Source organism: Lycium ferocissimum, unplaced genomic scaffold (assembly GCF_029784015.1).
Source record: "Lycium ferocissimum isolate CSIRO_LF1 unplaced genomic scaffold, AGI_CSIRO_Lferr_CH_V1 ctg7419, whole genome shotgun sequence".
Classification (NCBI taxonomy): Eukaryota; Viridiplantae; Streptophyta; class Magnoliopsida; order Solanales; family Solanaceae; genus Lycium; species Lycium ferocissimum.
Window position 1 is genome coordinate 3301 of NW_026726777.1, and position 19398 is coordinate 22698.

Here is a 19398-nt window from a genome sequence, read left to right on the forward strand (position 1 = left end):
AGTCAAATTTTGAAGGAAGTGATCGGCTCATTTTGGGCTTAAAACCATTTTTTTCTTTCCAGTAAATCCCACTTACTGCTATTGCTTTAAAAATCGAGACAGTTAAAAGAAAAGGAAAGCCAACTCTTGAAACCTTTTTAGTTTAAAGAAAAAAGAATTAAGCCGTGTTTGGGAAGATCGATTCGTTTTGGCGACTTACCTAAATTACTAAATATTTTCCTAAGTTCTAACATGCATAGTGGGTTCCAATAATCACGTACATCAGTACATATACAACATATATTCATAAATGGAGGAGGAAAGAGATCAGATTTCCAACTGATGGGCCTACCCTGCCCATCAGTGCCATTTTCACCCACTGGCTGGGCCTTCAAGACATATTAGCTTCCCTTTCATATTTATTTCCCACGGACTCGATCAAGAGGAATGTTGGGCCTTTGGCCCAACGAATTTTGCGCAGTAGAAACCCCCCAAAACAATAGGATTTTCATGCAAGCAAAGAAGAAAGGAACGTGAATTAGAGAGTACCCAAAATATTCTAAGTACAGAGATATATGACATATTAATGTGTTGAAATGAAACAATTACCATTTTTGGAAGAATATTTAGACAGGCAGAACACATATTAATATTTATGAATTAAGGTAAAGGCCAAATTCATGATTCAAGGCTATAGGCCCAACAATACAAGGACCACGCAAAATACAGAAGAATAAAAAAGGGAAAATAGGGCCCAAATACACAAGTAACATAAAACAGATCACAAGATTTATTCATAGAGTAGGTATACATTCTCTTCCATCTGATATACCACTGATATACACAACTATAGGGATGCTCAAACAGCACCAAAAGGAAAGCTTTCACTTCCTTAATCCTAATGCCACACAAGATCCAAGGGATTTCATGAATCCCAGGCATGGTAGACATTAGGGAAAGCTTAAGCTTAATCCCCAAGTGCTAACTTACTTCCCTAAGTTTGTGCTAAACTTAGTGATATACAAGAGAAAGGATATTTGCACACATGGTTATACCAGGCCAGAACTAGTTAAAATCATAGTTAACAAACTGATAAAGTCCTTGTTGACACCCAATTTTGTCCCGCCTTCCATGACATTTATTTACATTTATAGTATTTTTGGAAATTTAAGAAATGATTATTTATATTTTTACTATAATTATTGGATTTTACCGGCGTTTCATTATTCCATTGCAGTCACTAGCTGTCGTTATTTTCCTTATTGTTACTATTATTATTGTTATTATCATTATTATTATTATATTGTTATTATGTTTGTTATCGTTATTATTATTATTATTATTATTATTATTATTATTGTAATTCGCATTATAATCATTTCGGCATTTTTACCATCATATGCACACGCATTGCATTTATTTCTGCGCGATTAAATAATAGCGTTTATTTACTATTGACTTTTGAAATATTATTGCATGGCTATTACGACGCAATATAATTTTATCCGGGCATTAATAATTACCTACTTTTATATTAAATAATATTTGGAGCCGTTATTATGTAATTAGTTACAATAGGTCTTTTACTTAAATTCAGAAGCCCAAATTATTCCTTTCACCCAGTCCATATTTTAATGGCCCAATCCGTATGAGACCAATGCATTACCCAACCCACATTTCAATACCCGAATCAGCCAGCCCATAAACATTTTCGGACTAATCCAGTCCACCAACCCATTAAACTCAGCCCAAAACCCGGAAACCCGACCCGGCCTGCTTCAATCAACATTAGTGAACCACTAGGGTTCACTTCTACCCTTCAGCCGCCCACGCCCCTCTTTCTCTCTCTTCTTCATCTTTCTCCTCCCTCTCTCTTCATCCGTTCTTGGCAAAATGGCAGCGACCCTTCGTGATAACAGGTCATGCGTGGCCATTTGAGGGAAGAAGTTAATGATCTCGTCCCTCCCCCTCAGATTTGCAGTCGTTGGCGAATCATTTTTTTTTGTTTGCTTCTCATCCTCCCCTGCCTCCGATCTGAAACTCTTAATGAGTTTTGTCGAGTTGTGAGTTCAAATTTCTCCTTTATCAGTCATTTGTTTTCGTTTTCGTGTACGGATTCTAGTAGGTCTTGTCTTCTTCTTCTTTTGGGTTTTTCTGATCATAGACAGAACTCCAACGTTATTTTGAACGCGTTTTGACCAAGAATCCCGCCCAAATTTCAACCCAGAAAGCCCTAGAAATCTTCCTATAAATACTCGCTTCTTAGTCCCCTGAAGGGAGTTCTTTTAGCCACCGGGAAACCCCCCTGAAAATAAGTCTTTTGGCTGTAGAAATCCCCTAAAAAAATTGAAGCAAGTTTTAGTCACGGAAATCCCCTTAAAAAATATTAGCTCTAGCCACCTCAATTCCCCCTAAATTATTAACTCACTGTTTTGGGATATTCGAAGCGTTGAGTCATTCGTTTTATTCTCATTTTTTGCCCCCGTTGCTGTTCCGCACCCGAGTCTACGCAAGCTCGGAGATTTGAAGTGGTCGAGGTTATATCGGAGGCTTGAACCCCATTTCGCTGCACCTGCAAAAGGTCAGCAATTTCCCCTCTTCTTTGAAGTTCATCCTATTTCTGATGTGATGTTTGGTATGAGTTAGCTTTCTAGGTCGACACATATTTGTTTTCGGTTTTAGTATTAGTTAAAGAGTAAGTGTTGTCAAGTGTTTGGTTTGGTATGTTGAAGTTTGTCAGTATAGTTACGTCGTTCGTTAGTCTAAACTAGGATTGCACATGATAAAGTTGATTATGTTTAGTTGTGTTCTTCGTATTTGTTAAGTTTAATCATGTTTAAGAGCATTTAATTCCTGCTTATTTGGTAGCTTTGGTCCTGTTAGTCGAGATTCAGTATGTTGAGTAATCAGTTCTTCTTGACCTCAACTCTATTGTTCTCTTCTTCTCTTGAAATGTGTCAGGAGTCTCTTATATGTTTTGCCTAGACTCTGTCCAGTTTGCCTTTGCAAGACACGATTAAACTAAAGAATTAATCTGAAATAGGATTAGGGACTGCTCCGTGTGACACTTGTTATTTATATGAAATCTGTGAACTTGCATCATTCGCAAGTGAATAAACTGATCAGTTTTCCCTCTAGCATCTGTGAGATATTATTGATCATCAATATGTTACCATTTGGCGTTCTGTTTCTAATAGCTGGTTGTTAGTTCCTAAATCTTGTTAAGTGCAAATGTTTTTCCCTAACTGTCATATTGTAGAGTTAAGGCAGAACATAGGCCAGTTCGAATGTTAGTGTGTGCAGCTATTGTTTGTATATCGCTGTGTAAAGACCATCGAATGTTAGAATGGATGCCTAAACTGAATCTATTTTAATCAACAACATGTAACATCCAAAATTCTCTTGTCCTGCTTCCTATTCCAGTTCATGGGCCTGTTTTAGTTTAGAACGGTTTGTACCTAATTGATTGTAATCTCAGTCTAAAATTGGCTGATCTGGGTCATCTGTTCATCTCTAGAGTCCTTTATGCTTCCGTGTATCTCACGTCTACCTACGTCTAAATGCGTACATGTGGATATTACAGATAGGCCGTGTTTGATTATGTATGTATCTGCGTATATTATTGGTATACTCAACTGAAGCACGTTAATAGGAAGGTTAGATTGGTCATTATGGATCAAGCTTAAACCATCCCCGGTGTTAGCCATGCCTGGGATTCATGAAATCCCTTGGAACTTGTGCAACATCGGGAAGACGGGGGCGAAAGCTTTCCAATATTGACCTTCTATATATCCCCATGGATGTGTATACATGAGTTATATACTTGAATATACACAATATATATACATAATTTATTGAATTATCTTAAGTTTACGTTTATATATATTTAACTTTTCGTTGATTGGATACTAATTCTTTTCCTTTCGTTTTATGCATGATCATCGCATACGAGTCCGAGGGGCTCGTTTTCCTCCGCATTCGGTGTTGGGCTGAAGCCCAACATGACTTCTTCTTCTGTCCAGCCCATCCGCAGCAGTCTATATATGAAAATTCTGGGCTAAGCCCAACAAAGAACCTGGTCATGGCAACCATGAAATGGGCTGAGCCCATTTAACTTATTTATTCCTCTATTTTATTCTTTTTATGCATTTAATTCGTATTGCATTACTAACACTTTGTTTTGTTAATTTAGATAAACCTTAGAGAATTAGTTGGGTTTAGTTTTAGTATAATGGGCAGTTAATTTAAGAGAGAAACTCACAATTAGTACTATAAGTTTCCTTTTTATGTCCAAATTATTTATAACATCTATAGTATATTTTTTAAAATAATTGATTTTCAAACTAGCGCGCCTACATATTTTGAGTTAAGGGAACATACTTTATTCTTACTATTTTAGAAGTTTCGAACGCCATCAATACGCAAATATGAACTCAAATATATTTTATAAATAACCTTTCAAGTATGGAATCAATCACGCATCATTTTAGCTAAGCATAATTAATAAAGTTAATGAAAAGGAAGAAAATTCATGCCTTTTTCATCACATTTAGAGACAATAAGTTAAGGCATTTCTACATTACCATATTGATACAATGTAAATTTTATCCAAAATTCACGTTAGCTATTTTGTACTTTTGTTTATACTCCTAAATTGCAAAAAGAATCATTAATATCTCACCATTTGAATTGTTTGAAATATTGCACAAACCCGCATTTTCTTCTACTTATATGCAAATTATCATATTTCATAAATTTTATTTTGAATAGCACTATCTTACTTCCATTTAAAGTATTAACAACATCTATAAACCTTATTTCAAATAGCATTTTAAGATTTCCTTTGTGCAATTATTAGCCCCCATTTTAAATAGCCTTATTATTGGAAGTCTTTTAAAAGTCTTATTTTATGCAAATCACCATATTTTTACAAGTTAGCTTAAATGGCATATTTATATTTTTTTCTTAAAACCCCAGTAATATTATAAGTTATTTTCCTAAATTTAAGCATCTTATTTAACTTTAATTAATTAACCTAAGTTTGACCGGATAACCCTAGTTAACGGATTCTAAAGGATGCTTCATCCCTTCCCTTTAGGATAACTAGAACTCTTACCTAGAATTAAGATTAAGCAGACCATTAACGGAGGTATAGTTAGATTTTACCTTAGTTAATAAAATAGGTGTCCTAATTCACCTTAAAATCAGTTAGGTGGCGACTCCTTAAAATAAACAAAATAGGAATCTCCAATATGTTGTACCTAATTTGACCCGTTTAAATGGGGTATAACAGTCCTAAGACCCAAATTCACAACCAAACAACTCAACTGAGTCCTAAAAAAGAAGTAAGGAAAGAGAGAAGGGGAAGAGATGAAGACATAGACTTCATTTAGCAGAATGAATCAACAAATAGCAAGCAGAAAATCCTCATGTAAAGGTCATCAACCAAAAAAAAAAAAAAAAAAAAAAACCAAGTCTGGATTCATGTTTACAAGTATGAGCAGTGTTTAGCAGCAAGTTACAAAATTTCAGAGACAGAACACTTGAACTTATATGACTCAACAACACTTATTCTCCCTTCCTCTTTAAAAGGTCTACTCCTCTTTTAGCTAATATTCCCAGTGCAGTCAAAAATTAGTTTAACACAGTAATTCATTCTCCTCTTTTTTTTTTCTTTGCAGGAAAAACAGTCATCAAGATGTGTTGTTCTATTCTTATTCCAAAGTCTAGACAAGTGACTCTCTTAGTCAGTGATGATTCATCACTTAAAGTCATGACAGCAAACTATTACAAAGAGACATGATCAAATAAGGCCATACATGCCATTTGTTTACTTCAATCAAACCTCAAACAAGACAAGACTTTGATGACATAGCATATTGCACAAAGACTCACATAGTTTAAACCTTAGGCCATAACTGACAAAACCAGATTCCAGGAATTCAAGTAAGAGGACCAACGTAAGACCTTCAAACACCATATCTTTTTTTTTTTAAAAGAAATTGTCACTAAGACATTGATCTATTCAATGGTGAGATGGCAGAAATCCCCCTTTTCCCAGTCTATTTTAAAGGTCCCAATTTCAAAGAGTGATATGAAGAATGTGCCATCTAAGAGACTGCCATAGTCCAAATGCTACACTTACCAGATCACAAAGGCCAACAAGCAAACATGCCTCCAGTTTTAAAATATGTAATGCATGGTACAATTTTAGACTACTCCTTTCCATAAGCAGATTTTAGAAAAAAACAAAAGAGAACAAGACTTGTCTCAAACAACTTCATCATAACAAACTTACACCTTGTACCATTTAAAAAAAAAAAAAAAAAAAAAAAGGAAGAAGAAGAAGACAAATCTAAACTTTGGCAAGAAATAGCTAAACCAGTTGGCACAAAAGAAAAATAGCACCAGTTTGGAATCACATAGTAACATATTGGTTCAAACAAGATAAAAAATGAACCTCTTGCACTCAACAGGGTAGGATCAAGCATACTGCCAAGAATTTATCCAGCCAAGGAACAACTCTACACTTTATGTTCATTCATACACATGTTAATCTTTTCTTTTTTCTTTTAAGCTAAACATGATCCAAAAGCATTCTAAGTAGAGTAAACAAGGTCAAGACATATCTCATATAGCACAGAACCCTTCCTTTAGAGATGAGACAGCAAAAACAAGCAGAGTATCTTGGAAATTGCCTACCACTCAAAACAAACAACTTACTACATAGGGCCCTGACCATCAGTCAAATAGCATATGCATACAAATCAACCAGGCTCCCCAAAGGGGTTTAAGCATGAATTCTTATAAGACTAGGTAGCCTAAGCATCCTTCCAAAATAACATTATTATTACCAAACTCCTTATGTGAACTTTACTACACAAATCATAACACCAATATCCCACTGATCCCTATTTACTCTTATGTGAACCTTTTATTTATCAAAAGAATTTCAAATCATCCTATTTAGATCAACTAAACTTGTTTCCTTTTTTATTTAAATCTGAGCAGGCAACAGTCTTCATCATTAAAACCATATTTAAACAGAGTCCTTTTATAGTTTAGACAACTCACATAGCTTCTAAATCAACCAACCCAAACTAAATGAAACTGAAACTAGATGAAACTAAGCCATTCTTATCTAACTAATAATCACATAAACATTAAGCACATGACTAAAACAAGGGGAAAAAAATAAGAGAACTAACTTAAACCAAACATAATAGACATAAACAACAACAAAAGATAACTAAACTAGCAATTCATACTCATAAGAGAATAAATAGGAAAGAGATTAACCTTTGCAAGTGCAACCCCTAGTCGAGATTCAAACTTAAGGATTTGTCCCTCCAAATCGCAAACTCAAGCCACAGAACTCAACAAACACAAGAAAAGAAAAGAGTTTCCCCTTTCCTTTGTTAAATTTTTTTACTGGACTCAGAAATTTCTTTAAAAGACTTCAATCAGATTTTGAAAGAAATCTTCAAGTATTTCGAGTCTAAACGAGTATATTTTCAGAAAAAATATTTCAGTTTTTATCACGACCCGACTAGGGGCCATGACGGTACCCGGAGCTATCCACCGAGCACCGCTCATCGTACTACTATCATCCCAACATGAACACATATAATCTCGCTTACAAATACCAATCATAAGCTATTCTAAAACATATGCATATATACATAAGCCCATTGATTAAAGGAAAGAATAATGTACGGAAGATACAATGAGGGTCACATAACATCCGCTACCCACACATGAGTATCTACGAGCCTCTAACTGAAGTACTGGAATCTTGAAGACGGGACAGGACCCCGTCATGTCCAAGTATATACACAAAAGAATATGTCGAAACCGCACTTTCGGCCTACATGGAAGTGCTCTGCGCGCTCTTCCGGCTCCTAGAAGTCGGGTCGTCTTCCCGTCCACCCGCAGCATGAACACAACATCCAAGGAGAAAAAAAGGATGTCGGTACGAGCAATGTACTAAGTATGTAAGGCATGAATTATAATGTAACAAGGGAACAAGAAGATAAAATAAAGATAAAGAGATAACCGTAAGCGACCGTTTGCCTCTTAAGGCGAGTCATGCATGCATACTCGTAAAATATCATCATATCATGTATTGTCTTTGCGGAATGTGCAGCCCCGATCCATATATCATCATATATCAATATATATTGCTGTGGAACGTACGGCCCGATCCATCACCTATATAGCCCGCGTCCGGGCATCCCGCGTCCGGGATGATATCATAAGATACCAGCTGATCAGGTGGCTATGCGTCTATAACGCCTCACCTTTTCCCATGTCCCCTATATACATATACATATCAAATACATAAATATAATATACGTAGCATGCATGAGAGCCCAAGTAAAAGTGTGCTCTATCGGAGAGACGTAAGGTCGTGAACCTCCGATTATATTATGGTGTCATCATCGTCGCTATGCCCCACCTTGAAGGACTAGTATCATGAGGTGAGACAACAACGAAGAATGGTATCACTGAAATCATAAGCATAAAAACATCGACATTATGAAGTCATCATTGTCATCTTTACCGTTATGGAACGTATCTCATGAGAAGTTCTCAAAGTTCTTCAAATTTCATCTTTAGGGATGTAAGAAGGTCATGGAAGTATAGAAAGGAATCATAAACAAGAGTCATGCCTTAGAAGAAAGGAGACTAGCCCTACATATTTGTATCTTCTTAACGATGTCAACTAAGAGCTCTCCTTCCGGCTTATAATTCTACCTACAAAGGGGTTCGTACGAAGGTTAGATTGTTGAAGGTATACTTAAGCCTGAATTAAAGCGAATACGGCTAACGAAAATTGGGCAGCATTTCGTTTGTTTCAACAACTTTCCCTCTAATAATAAAACAGCCCCCAAACAACACAACGACACCCATAATATCATCATACATAAATTTCCTCAAGTTAAACATTATTCAACTTCCAAATTCATTTCTGAAATCCTCCATGGCCATAACTATAGTACAGCTTCATGTCTATCGTTCACATAATACTTCCTCAAAATCATTAGCACCCTTCATAATAAGATTATACTCATATTATACCATGAATCATAGTTCAACTCCCTTCCAACCCAACGTACCATTATTTGCATACTTGAGCTTATATTCCATACTTGTTTCTAATACGAGTTCTTTAACTACTCAACACCATTACTAACATGAAATAATTGTAGAACTCACCTTTGGTCATGTAGAGATGATATTTGAATGCAAGTACTCCACTTGAGAAGAACTTAACTCCAATACCAAAGAGATTCTCAACTTTTATCAACCCCAAAACCATTCACACCCTTAATTCTACCAACTGTTGATGTTTGATCTTTGATTTTCCTTCTTGGATATGTATTAGTGTGATATGGAGAGGGTTCTAGAAGTTTTTGGAAGGTTAGAGAAATGAATAATGAGAAAAAGAAGAGAAAACCGTGTATATATAAAAATTGAACTCGGACCCGACCCGAAATATACGGTTCAATATACGGACCGTACAATTTATACGATCCGTATATTGGACCATATGTTTCCTCCGAAAACTCCAAAAAAATCACCCTTCAATGGAAGGGTTCTACGGTCAGTTATACGGGCCGTATAAAATATACAGTCCGTATATATGACCGTATAATCCGCAATTTTTTCGATTTTGTTCTCGTCACTTCGTTTGGTCTCGAATCCTTATGGAGCCTTCTTGGTACTTGTGTAACAATTCCTTAATGATCTAACGGACATTATAACTCATCCTCAACACCTTACTAAATATTCGTTAGTTCGACACCCATGAAATTCTCCCCAAACGTAACTTATACTCCATTTCCTCGTGAACCTAGTTTCTCCAAGTCCTATGACTCAAAAATCTTATCATATATACATTAGGGCTGCCAATCACCCTCTTATAGTCATAAAGGTCTCGTGTTCAATTTTACTGACATTAGCCTATTCGCGACGCAATGACATGAAATTGTCGTGGTGTAACATTCTCCCCCCCTCTTAAGAACATTCGTCCTCGAATGTTAAATTCTCGGGGATCCTACGAAAATTTTGCCAGAGTTTTCCCTGTAATTTGGCACTTCCCTCCTATCACAGCAACCCAGAATAACATCGCCACACAGGGCTATAACATCAACAATAAGAAATATGGCCACACACGACCCAGAAGTAATAAAGTAAAGCATTTCATACCTGGGAGCATTGAAGTTTCATCATGTGTCTCCTCTGGGGATGGAAATAGATGCGGATATTTAAACTTCATAGCTTCTTCTACTTCCCAAGTCATCTCCTCTCTGTTATCATTTTTCCATAAAACCTTAACTGAAGCTACCTCTTTGTTTCTAGGCTTCCGCACTTGTCTATCTAGTATGGCAACAGGCGCTTCTTCATAAGGCGCTTCTTCATAAGCCAATTTTTTAGTGATTTGAATGTCGCTTGTGGGTACTATTTTGGTCGGATCTCCAACACATTTACGAAGCATCGATAAATGAAAGACTGGATGGACTGAGTTCAGCTTTGGGGGTAAGTCCAACTCATAAGCTACTTGGTCCACTCTGCGTAAGATCTCGTACGGCCCAATGTATCGAGGACTGAGCTTACCTTTCTTACCAAATCTCATTATCCCCTTCATTGGCGATACTTTCAAAAATACCCAGTCATTGACTTGAAATTCCAAATTCCTTCGGCGATTGTCCGCATAAGACTTTTGGCGGCTTTGCGCTGTCACCAACCGGTCTCGGATTAGCTTAATCTTCTCAACCACTTATTGGATCAATTCTGGGCCTATTAATTGTGTTTCTCCCACTTCAAACCATCCGATAGGCAGCCTACACTTCCTCTCATATAAGGCTTCATAAGGGGCCATCTGAATACTGGCGTGATAACTATTGTTATAGGCAAATTCAATAAGTGGCAAATGATCCTCCCAATTACCGCCAAAGTCCAATGCACAAGCCCGCAACATGTCTTCTAAGGTTTGAATAGTGCGTTCAGCTTGTCCATCAGTGTGCGGGTGGAATGCGGTACTAAATTTCACTTGAGTGCCCAATCCCTCTTGAAAGGATTTCGAATTTAGTATGAATTGTGCTCCTCATCGGCAATAATAGATATAGGAATGCCATAAGCCACACTATCTCTTTGAGATACAACCTAGCATAATCCTCTGCTGAGTATGTGGATCTGACCGGTAGAAAATGTGTTGATTTCGTGAGCCTGTCAATAATCACCCAAATGGAGTCGTATTTATGCCGAGAACAAGGTAATCCAACAACAAAATCCATATTGATCGCCTCCCATTTCCAGGTTGGAATTTCCATTTCTGGAAAGAGCCCATACGGTTTCGGTGCTCAATTTTTACCTTTGACAAGCTTGGACATTGAGCCACAAACTCGGCTATATCTCTCTTCATTATTCCCGCCAATACATTAGTTTAAGATCATGGTACATCTTTGTCGCTCCTGGATTAACGGAATAACGGGAGTAATGAGCTTCTTCCAGAATTTGATGATGCAGTCTCGCAACATCCGAAACACATAACCTGTTTTGGTACCTGAGAATCCCATCTGCATAGATCTCAAATGGTGACATCTCTTTTTGGGAATGTGCATCTCTATAATACCTCAATTTGGGATCCTCGTATTGACGCCTTTTTACTTCTGTGTCTAGGGACGAAATCTTTTTAAGCACATTAACTCCCGTGTCGCCCGAATCTATTAAGCGAACTCCTAAGCTAGCTTTACTTTAAAGCTCGCGAGCTAATTCCTTCCTTTAAATGGAACATCACTTTGACTACCCATGGACTTATGGCTAAGAGCATCGGCCACCACATTTGCTTTACCAGATGGTATAGAATATTTACGTCATAGTCCTTCAATAGCTCTAACCATCGCCTTAGTCGACGCATTCAATTCTTTTGCTTGAAAATATATTGAAGACTTTTGTGATTACGTGCGTATGTCTACATGGACACCGTACAAATAGTGCCTCCATATCTTTAGAGCATGAATGACCGCCTAATTCAAGGTCGTGGGTTGGATAATTCTTCTCATGTTTAAACTATTTTGCCAGTAAGCATAGGCAATGACCTTGCCGTGCCGCATCAATACACGGTTAACCCGACACCAAAGGCATCACAATACACCACATACCCTTCCGATCCTTTTGGAAGTGTCGGGGCCGAAGTCAACTGTTTTTCGGCCTCCCGAAAGCTCCGCAACAATTGCATCCGTCCACCGAAACTTAGCTGTTTTTCTCGTGTTAGTTTCGTCAACGGTCCGAGATAGAGGAAAACCCTTCCACAAATCTCCCGTAATACCTCGCCAATCCCGAAAGCTACGGATTTCTGTAGGCGTTGTAGGCCTTGGCCAAGTCTTCACAGCCTCGATCTTTTAGGTGTCAACCCGAATACCATCAGCTGAGATGATATGGCCAGAAAAGTTACAGAGTTCAACCAGAATTCACATTTTGAAAATTTAGCATATAATTTGCGAGCTCGAAGAATTCCAAGGACAAGACACAAATGTTCATGCTCTCTCGATTTAGAGTATACCGGGATATCATCGATGAATACAAATATAAATAAGTCCAGGAATGGCTGAATACATCATTCATCGTGTTCATGAACACGGTACGGAGCGTTGGTCAAGCCAAACGACATCACCCGAAATTCATAATGACCATATCCGGATTAAAAGCCATCTTTGGAATATCTTCTTCTTTGACCCTACAACAAGTGACGGTACCCCGACCTCGATCTATCTTGAAAATCACTTGGCTCCTTGTAATTGATCGAATAAATCGTCAATCCTAGGAATATTTATTCTTTATTGCCATTTAATATGTATAATCGATACACATCCGTGGATCCATCTTTCTTCCTTACGAATAAGACAAGTTGCTCCCCATGGCGATGAAAAGGCCTAATAAATCCCTTCTCGAGTAAGTCTCTAACCGTGCTTTTAATTCTTTCAATTCCTACGCAGAGTCATTCGTAATGAGGATAGATATTGTTCGATCCGGCAATACATCGATAGTGAATTCAATCTCCCGTTCGGTGGAAGACCCGGAAGCTTTCCCCGAATACATCTAGAAACTCGTTACTACCGAACAAAACTAATATCATTTTGCTTCCGTGTTATGAACTCGAACTAAATGATAAATATAACCCTTGGCAATCATCTTCCTTGCCTTCGAGGTAGGAAATAAACTCCGCCTCTTAGAGATGCAGTGTTACCCTTCCACTCCAAAACTGGTTCTCCCGGAAATTGGAACCGGACCACCTTGGCCCTACAATCTACGTTTGTATGACAAGAAGCTAACCAATCCATGGCCATGATGACGTCGAAATCCAGCATTTCTAATTCAATCAAATCAGCTACAGTGTGCCGGACGCACACTACAATTACACAGTCCCTATACACTTGTCTGGCTAATACTGGATCGCCAATTGGAGTAGACACTTCAAAAGGTTCAATTGGCTCGGGTTTTATCCCGATACGACCAGCGATATAAGGAGTAATAAATGACAAAGTAGAGCCGGATCAATTAATGCATAAACATCATAAGAAGATACTATCAATATACCTGTCACAACGTCGGGAGAGGTCTCCAGATCCTGTCATCCGGTCAATGCATAAATACCGTTCTGGGGATCGCTCGAACTAGAGGCTCCTCCTCTGCCTCTGCCACGACCCATTGAAACCTGGAAAGCTTGCCCTACGGGGAGCACGGACGACGAAAAACCTGCTGCTGAACCTGTAGGCTGGGCCTCATCTCGGCCGCTCCTCAATAGCCAATCTCGCATCAAGTGGCCAACTCTGCCACAGGCATAACAAGCATCCGAGCCTCAGCGGCACTGACCCGAATGTAACTTGCCCCATTGACTGCACCGTGGTACCGGCGGTCTCCTCTGGCTAGAATCACCACGATACTGGGAACTTGAAGCTTCCAAACCCTGACTCGGCCCAGAATAAATAGGGCGATCAAACTTTTGGCCCGCAAATCGAGGAGGTGCACTAGATGCAGGCTGGCCTGAATATCTGGAATATTGCTGCCCCTGGCCTCCTCTGTACTCACTGCTAGCACCCGCTGATCTAGTCCTTTTACCATGTCCCCTATCCATATCTCGCTCTCCCCTATGCGGTTGTTGTTGCTCCTCCAGGTTCTGAGCATGCGCTTGAATATGCGAGATATCCATCCCTTCCAGTAGCAAAGCCGTCAGACAGTCTTTAAATAAGTGTGGACCAAGGCCCCTCACAAATTGATGTACCCGGTCTCCCATGTCTGCTACCATGGCCGGAGCATAGCTAGCCAATGAATTAAACCGAAGGCTATATTCCCGGGCACTCATATTCCCTTGCTTAAGATTCAGGAATCTATCGGCGCGAGCCCGACGAATCTCAGGTGGCAAATAATGCCGAATAAAAGCATCCACAAACTCTTGCCATTTTAGGGGAGGTGCATTTTTCCCTCTTGAAGAAATTCAATTGTTATACCATAAAATAGCTACGTCCCGGAGTCTATACGAAGCCAACTCCACGGACTTGGTATCAGAAGTATGAATAATTCTCAACGTCCTCAATACCTCATCGATAAAGCCCTGCGAATCTTCATCCGGTTTTGATCCGAAAAATTTTGGAGGATTTAAGCTCATGAAATCACGGGCTCCGGCACTAGTCGCCCTATCACTCGAACCCGCACTTTGCCGCTGAGCCTGCGCGGCAACTAACTGGGTTAGCAACTGAACGGCATCCCGTAAGTCCTGATTTGGAGCAATAGGGGGAGGAGTTGGGGCCCTCTCATGCTCCTCTGCTGCTGGAGGATAGGAGAAATGGCATGCGAGTAGGGTGGGCATGGAACAAAGATGGTACGGTATTTGAAACTTCGGTTCGGTAACTTCGGTATTCGGTTTTTAAAAAATATGATACCATTACCATACCAAACTAATTCGGTATGGTTCGGTATTTTTAAGTTCGGTTTCGATTTTACTACGGTTGCATTGCAGAACTATAGTTTATTTGATTTCGACTTATATATACTCATGTAATAAAGGATTATGACTTCGACTTTTCTCAATTATATTAAACTAACACCATACACAAATAGACATATTTAAAAGAAAGTACAAGCAATTTTCGTCATTAATCAATTACACAACGGATATTTGAATCACGATAGTAGTAGTCAAAGTTTCAAAGTCTAAATAACATTAGCCAAAATTAAGCATAATCTTTAGTCCTATACAATTTTACACCAAAATTTCATTCAAAAGAACAGAGAGAATAGGCCATTTCCACCATTTCGAGTCTTAATGTATTGGAAAATAATAGAGACAAATTAAAGGCTACTTTGAAAAGATACGTGAAAGACTCGAAAGCATGAAACTATTGGATAAAAGGTCTACTTTGATGATATAATTTTCTATTAGATACAAATTGGCATTAAATGAGATGTGATGTAATTTTTTCTATGAAACTAGTCTATATATTTAGTAGTAAATATAATATATATAGATTGTATATATGTAGTATAAACTTCATACATCCATTTGATCTCGGTATCTATTTTATAAATACCATATACCATACCGAATACCAAAGAAAATTTAAATTCATACCAAATACCATACCAAATACCGTAATACCAAAAACCGCGGTATTAAAAACTTTGGTATCGGATGGTATTGTATATACCATACCGTGCCCACCTCATACGCGAGGGAGTAGACTCTAAGCCTCACCATGTCCCAACTCCAAGCTTCGAGGTTCTCACGGTGCCTTCCCCCCCGGCATTTAATATTGTACGGATTTTTCTTTTGGCGTCATCGAGGAACCTAAAATCATAACGCACAATTAGAATAAAGGAAATCTTACATTATGGCTCTATCGCACGATCTATGGAAAAAAACGGTCATTGATTCCTAAATGCTTGTTCTTTTGTTTATTTCATGGCGCGCTTCACACCCATAAACAAGACTCTACCGGACACATTAGACACACCCCTAAGACGAAATCGCTTCGATACCACTTTTGTCACGACCCGACTAGGGGGCCATGACGGGTACCCGGAGCTATCCACTGAGCACCGCTCATCGTACTACTATCATCCCAATATGAACACATATAATCTCGCTTACAGTGGACCAATCATAAGCTATTTTGTAAAACATATGCATATATACATAAGCCCACATGGCAGCAAAAGAATAATGTACGGAAGATACAATGAGAGTCACATAACATCCGCTACCCACACGAGTATCTACGAGCCTCTAACCGAAGTAATGGAATGGAAGACGGACAGACCCCGTCATGTCCAAGTATATACACAAAAGAATATGTTAGAAACCGGCACCTCCGGCTATGGAAGTTGCCCCCGTGCAAGTCGATCCGGCTCCTAGAAGCCGGGTCGTCTTCTCCCGTCTACCCGTAGGGTACGAACACGATCTTCAACGAGAAAAGGATGTCAGTACGAGCAATGTACTAAGTATGTAAGGCATGCATTATAATGTAATAAGGGAACAAGAAGATAAAATAAAGATAAAGAGATAACCGGTGACCGCTTGCCTCTTAAGGCGAGTCACGCACGCATACTCGTAAAATATCATCATATCATGTATTGTCATCGAACGTGCGCACGATCCATATATCATCATATATCAATATATATTACCGTGGAACGTACGGCCCGATCCATCACCCATATAGTCCCCGTCCGGCATCCCGCGTCCGGGATGATATCATAAGATACCCGCCGATCGTGGCTATGCGTCTAGCGCCCTCACCTTTCCCCATGTCCCCTATATACATATACATATCATATATATATATAATATACGATTTTACGAGAGCCCAAGTAAAAGTGCGCTCTATCGGAGTGACGTAAGGTCGTGAGCCTCCGATTATATTATGGTGTCATCATCGTCGCTATGCCCCATCTTGAAGGAACTAGTATCATGAGGTGAGACAACAACAAAGAATGGCATCACTGAAATCATAAGCATAGAAACATCGACATTATGAAGTCATCATTGTCATCTTTACCGTTATGGAACGTATCTCATGAGAAGTTCTCAAAGTTCTTCAAATTTCATCTTTAGGGATGTAAGAAGGTCATGGAAGTATAGAAAGGAATCATAAACAAGAGTCATGCCTTAGAAGGAAGGGGACTAGCCTTACATACCTTTGTATCTTCTTAACGATTTCAACTAAGAGCTCTCCTTCCGGCTTACAATTCTACCTACAAAGGGGTTCGTACGAAGGTTAGATTGTTGAAGGTATACTTAAGTCTGAATTAAAGCGAATAAGGCTAACGAAAATTGGGCAGCATTTCGTTTGTTTTAACAACTTTCCCTCTAATAATAAAACATCCCCCAAACAACACAACGACACCCATAATATCATCATACGTAAATCTCCTCAAGTTAAACATTATTCAACTTCCAAATTCATTTCCGAAATCCTCCATGGCCATAACTATAGTACGTACCTTCATGTCTATCGTTCACATAATACTTCCTCAACATCATTAGCACCCTTCATAATAATATTATACTCATATTATACCATGAATCATAGTTCAACTCCCTTCCAACCCAACGTACCATTATTTGCATACTTGAGCTTATATTCCATACTTGTTTCTAATACGAGTTCTTTAACTACTCAACACCATTACTAACATGAAATAATTGTAGAACTCTCCTTTGGTCATGTAGAGATGATCTTTGAATGCAAGTACTCCACTTGAGAAGAACTTAACTCCAATACCAAAGAGATTCTCAACTTTTATCAACCCTTAGGAAGCATTCACACCCTTGATTGTACCAACTTTTGATGTTTGATCCTTGATTTCCCTTCTTGGATATGTATTAGTGTGATATGGAGAGGGTTCTAGAGGTTTTTGGAAGGTTAGAGAAGTAAATAATGAGAAAAAGAAGAGAAAATCGTGTATATATAAAAATTGAACTCGAACCCGACCCAAAATATACGGTTCAATATATGGACCGTACAATTTATACGGTTCGTATATTGGACCGTAAGAAAACTCCAGAAAAATCACCCTTCACTGGAAGGGTTCTACGATCAGGTATACGGGCCGTATAAAATATACGGTTCGTATATATGACCGTATAATCCCCAATTTTTTTGATTTCGTTCTCGTTGCTTCGTTTGGTCTCGAATCCTTATGGAGCCTTCTTGGTACTTGTGTAACACATCCTTAATGATCTAATGGACATTATAACTCATCCTCAACACCTTACTAAATATTTGTTAGTTTGACACCCATGAAATCCTCCCCAAACGTAACTTATACTCCATTTCCTTTGACGAACCTAGTTTCTCCAAGTCCTATGACTCAAAAATCTTATCCCATATACATTAGGCTACCAATCACCCTCTTATAGTCGTGAAGGTCTCGTGTTCAATTTAACTGACATTAGTCTATTCGTGACGCAACGACATGAAATTGCCGAGGTGTAACATCCCCGCTTTCAACAAAGCAAATAGGCCCCCTTTAAATAGAGAAACCCAGAATTTCAAAACCCCTTCTTGTTCGATGTGAGATTAGGATAACTCCCCTTTGTGGGGTTTCCTCCTCACACCCACTTTGGAGGGTTAGGATTAAACAAAAAAGAGAACAAAGGGTCAAATCTGCCCTAAAAAAGTCGATCTTTTAGGTTCCAAACGAACCAATAGCAAACCGAGATTCAAAATTCACAAACGACCAAAATCAATTAAAGATTTGCAGAATATAAACATTCAACGTTCACAAAGCAGAGAAAAGCATGCTAACAAGGACAAGATAACACCTCATTTGGGTAGAGATAGGTAAAAATTGGAGGAGGCAATTAATGTCTTACCTAAAATTGACCCAACCAGGCCTGTAAGAGCCTTACCCATCCTGCAGTGTTGCCAAAAATGACAAAAATGACGACATGAGAGAGAAGGTGGCCCCGCGGCGGCATAGGGTTTCTCTTAAGGAAACCCTCAAAGACCTTTAAGGCTTTGTTTGCCTTGACTGAGAAATGAAGAAGGGGCCTTTCCCCCTTAATTGTTTTAGTGACTTGGGCCGGGTCTGGCCCAGTTGGGCTGGACTCGGTCCATTTGAAAGAAATAGGGGCGGCCCGACTTATATGCCCATGTGTATATATATATGATATATCTATGTATATATCTCTAGAGCTGTTCACATTTTTGGTTAAAACCAAAACCAAACCGAAAATTTAACCAAACCGAATAAAAAAATAGACATTTGGTTTGGTTTGGTTTTAAATTTGAAAAACTGATAATATTTGGTTTGGTTATGGTTATAGTAAAAAATAACCGAATAAATAACCGAACCAAACTGATAATTATATACATAAAATTTATACTTATTTATATGTATAATATTAGCTTT

General features: G+C 38.5%; 1 long non-coding RNA gene across 1 annotated transcript; it reads right to left on the reverse strand.

Annotated features, from left to right (window-relative positions):
- Positions 1–222: 222 nt before the first annotated feature.
- Positions 223–18986, reverse strand: LOC132045637 (uncharacterized). Its single transcript, XR_009412489.1, has 2 exons — positions 18896–18986; positions 223–435 (listed from the first exon to the last, which is right to left on the reverse strand). It is a non-coding gene; the product is annotated as an uncharacterized LOC132045637 (long non-coding RNA).
- Between the last annotated feature and the right edge of the window lie 412 nt (positions 18987–19398).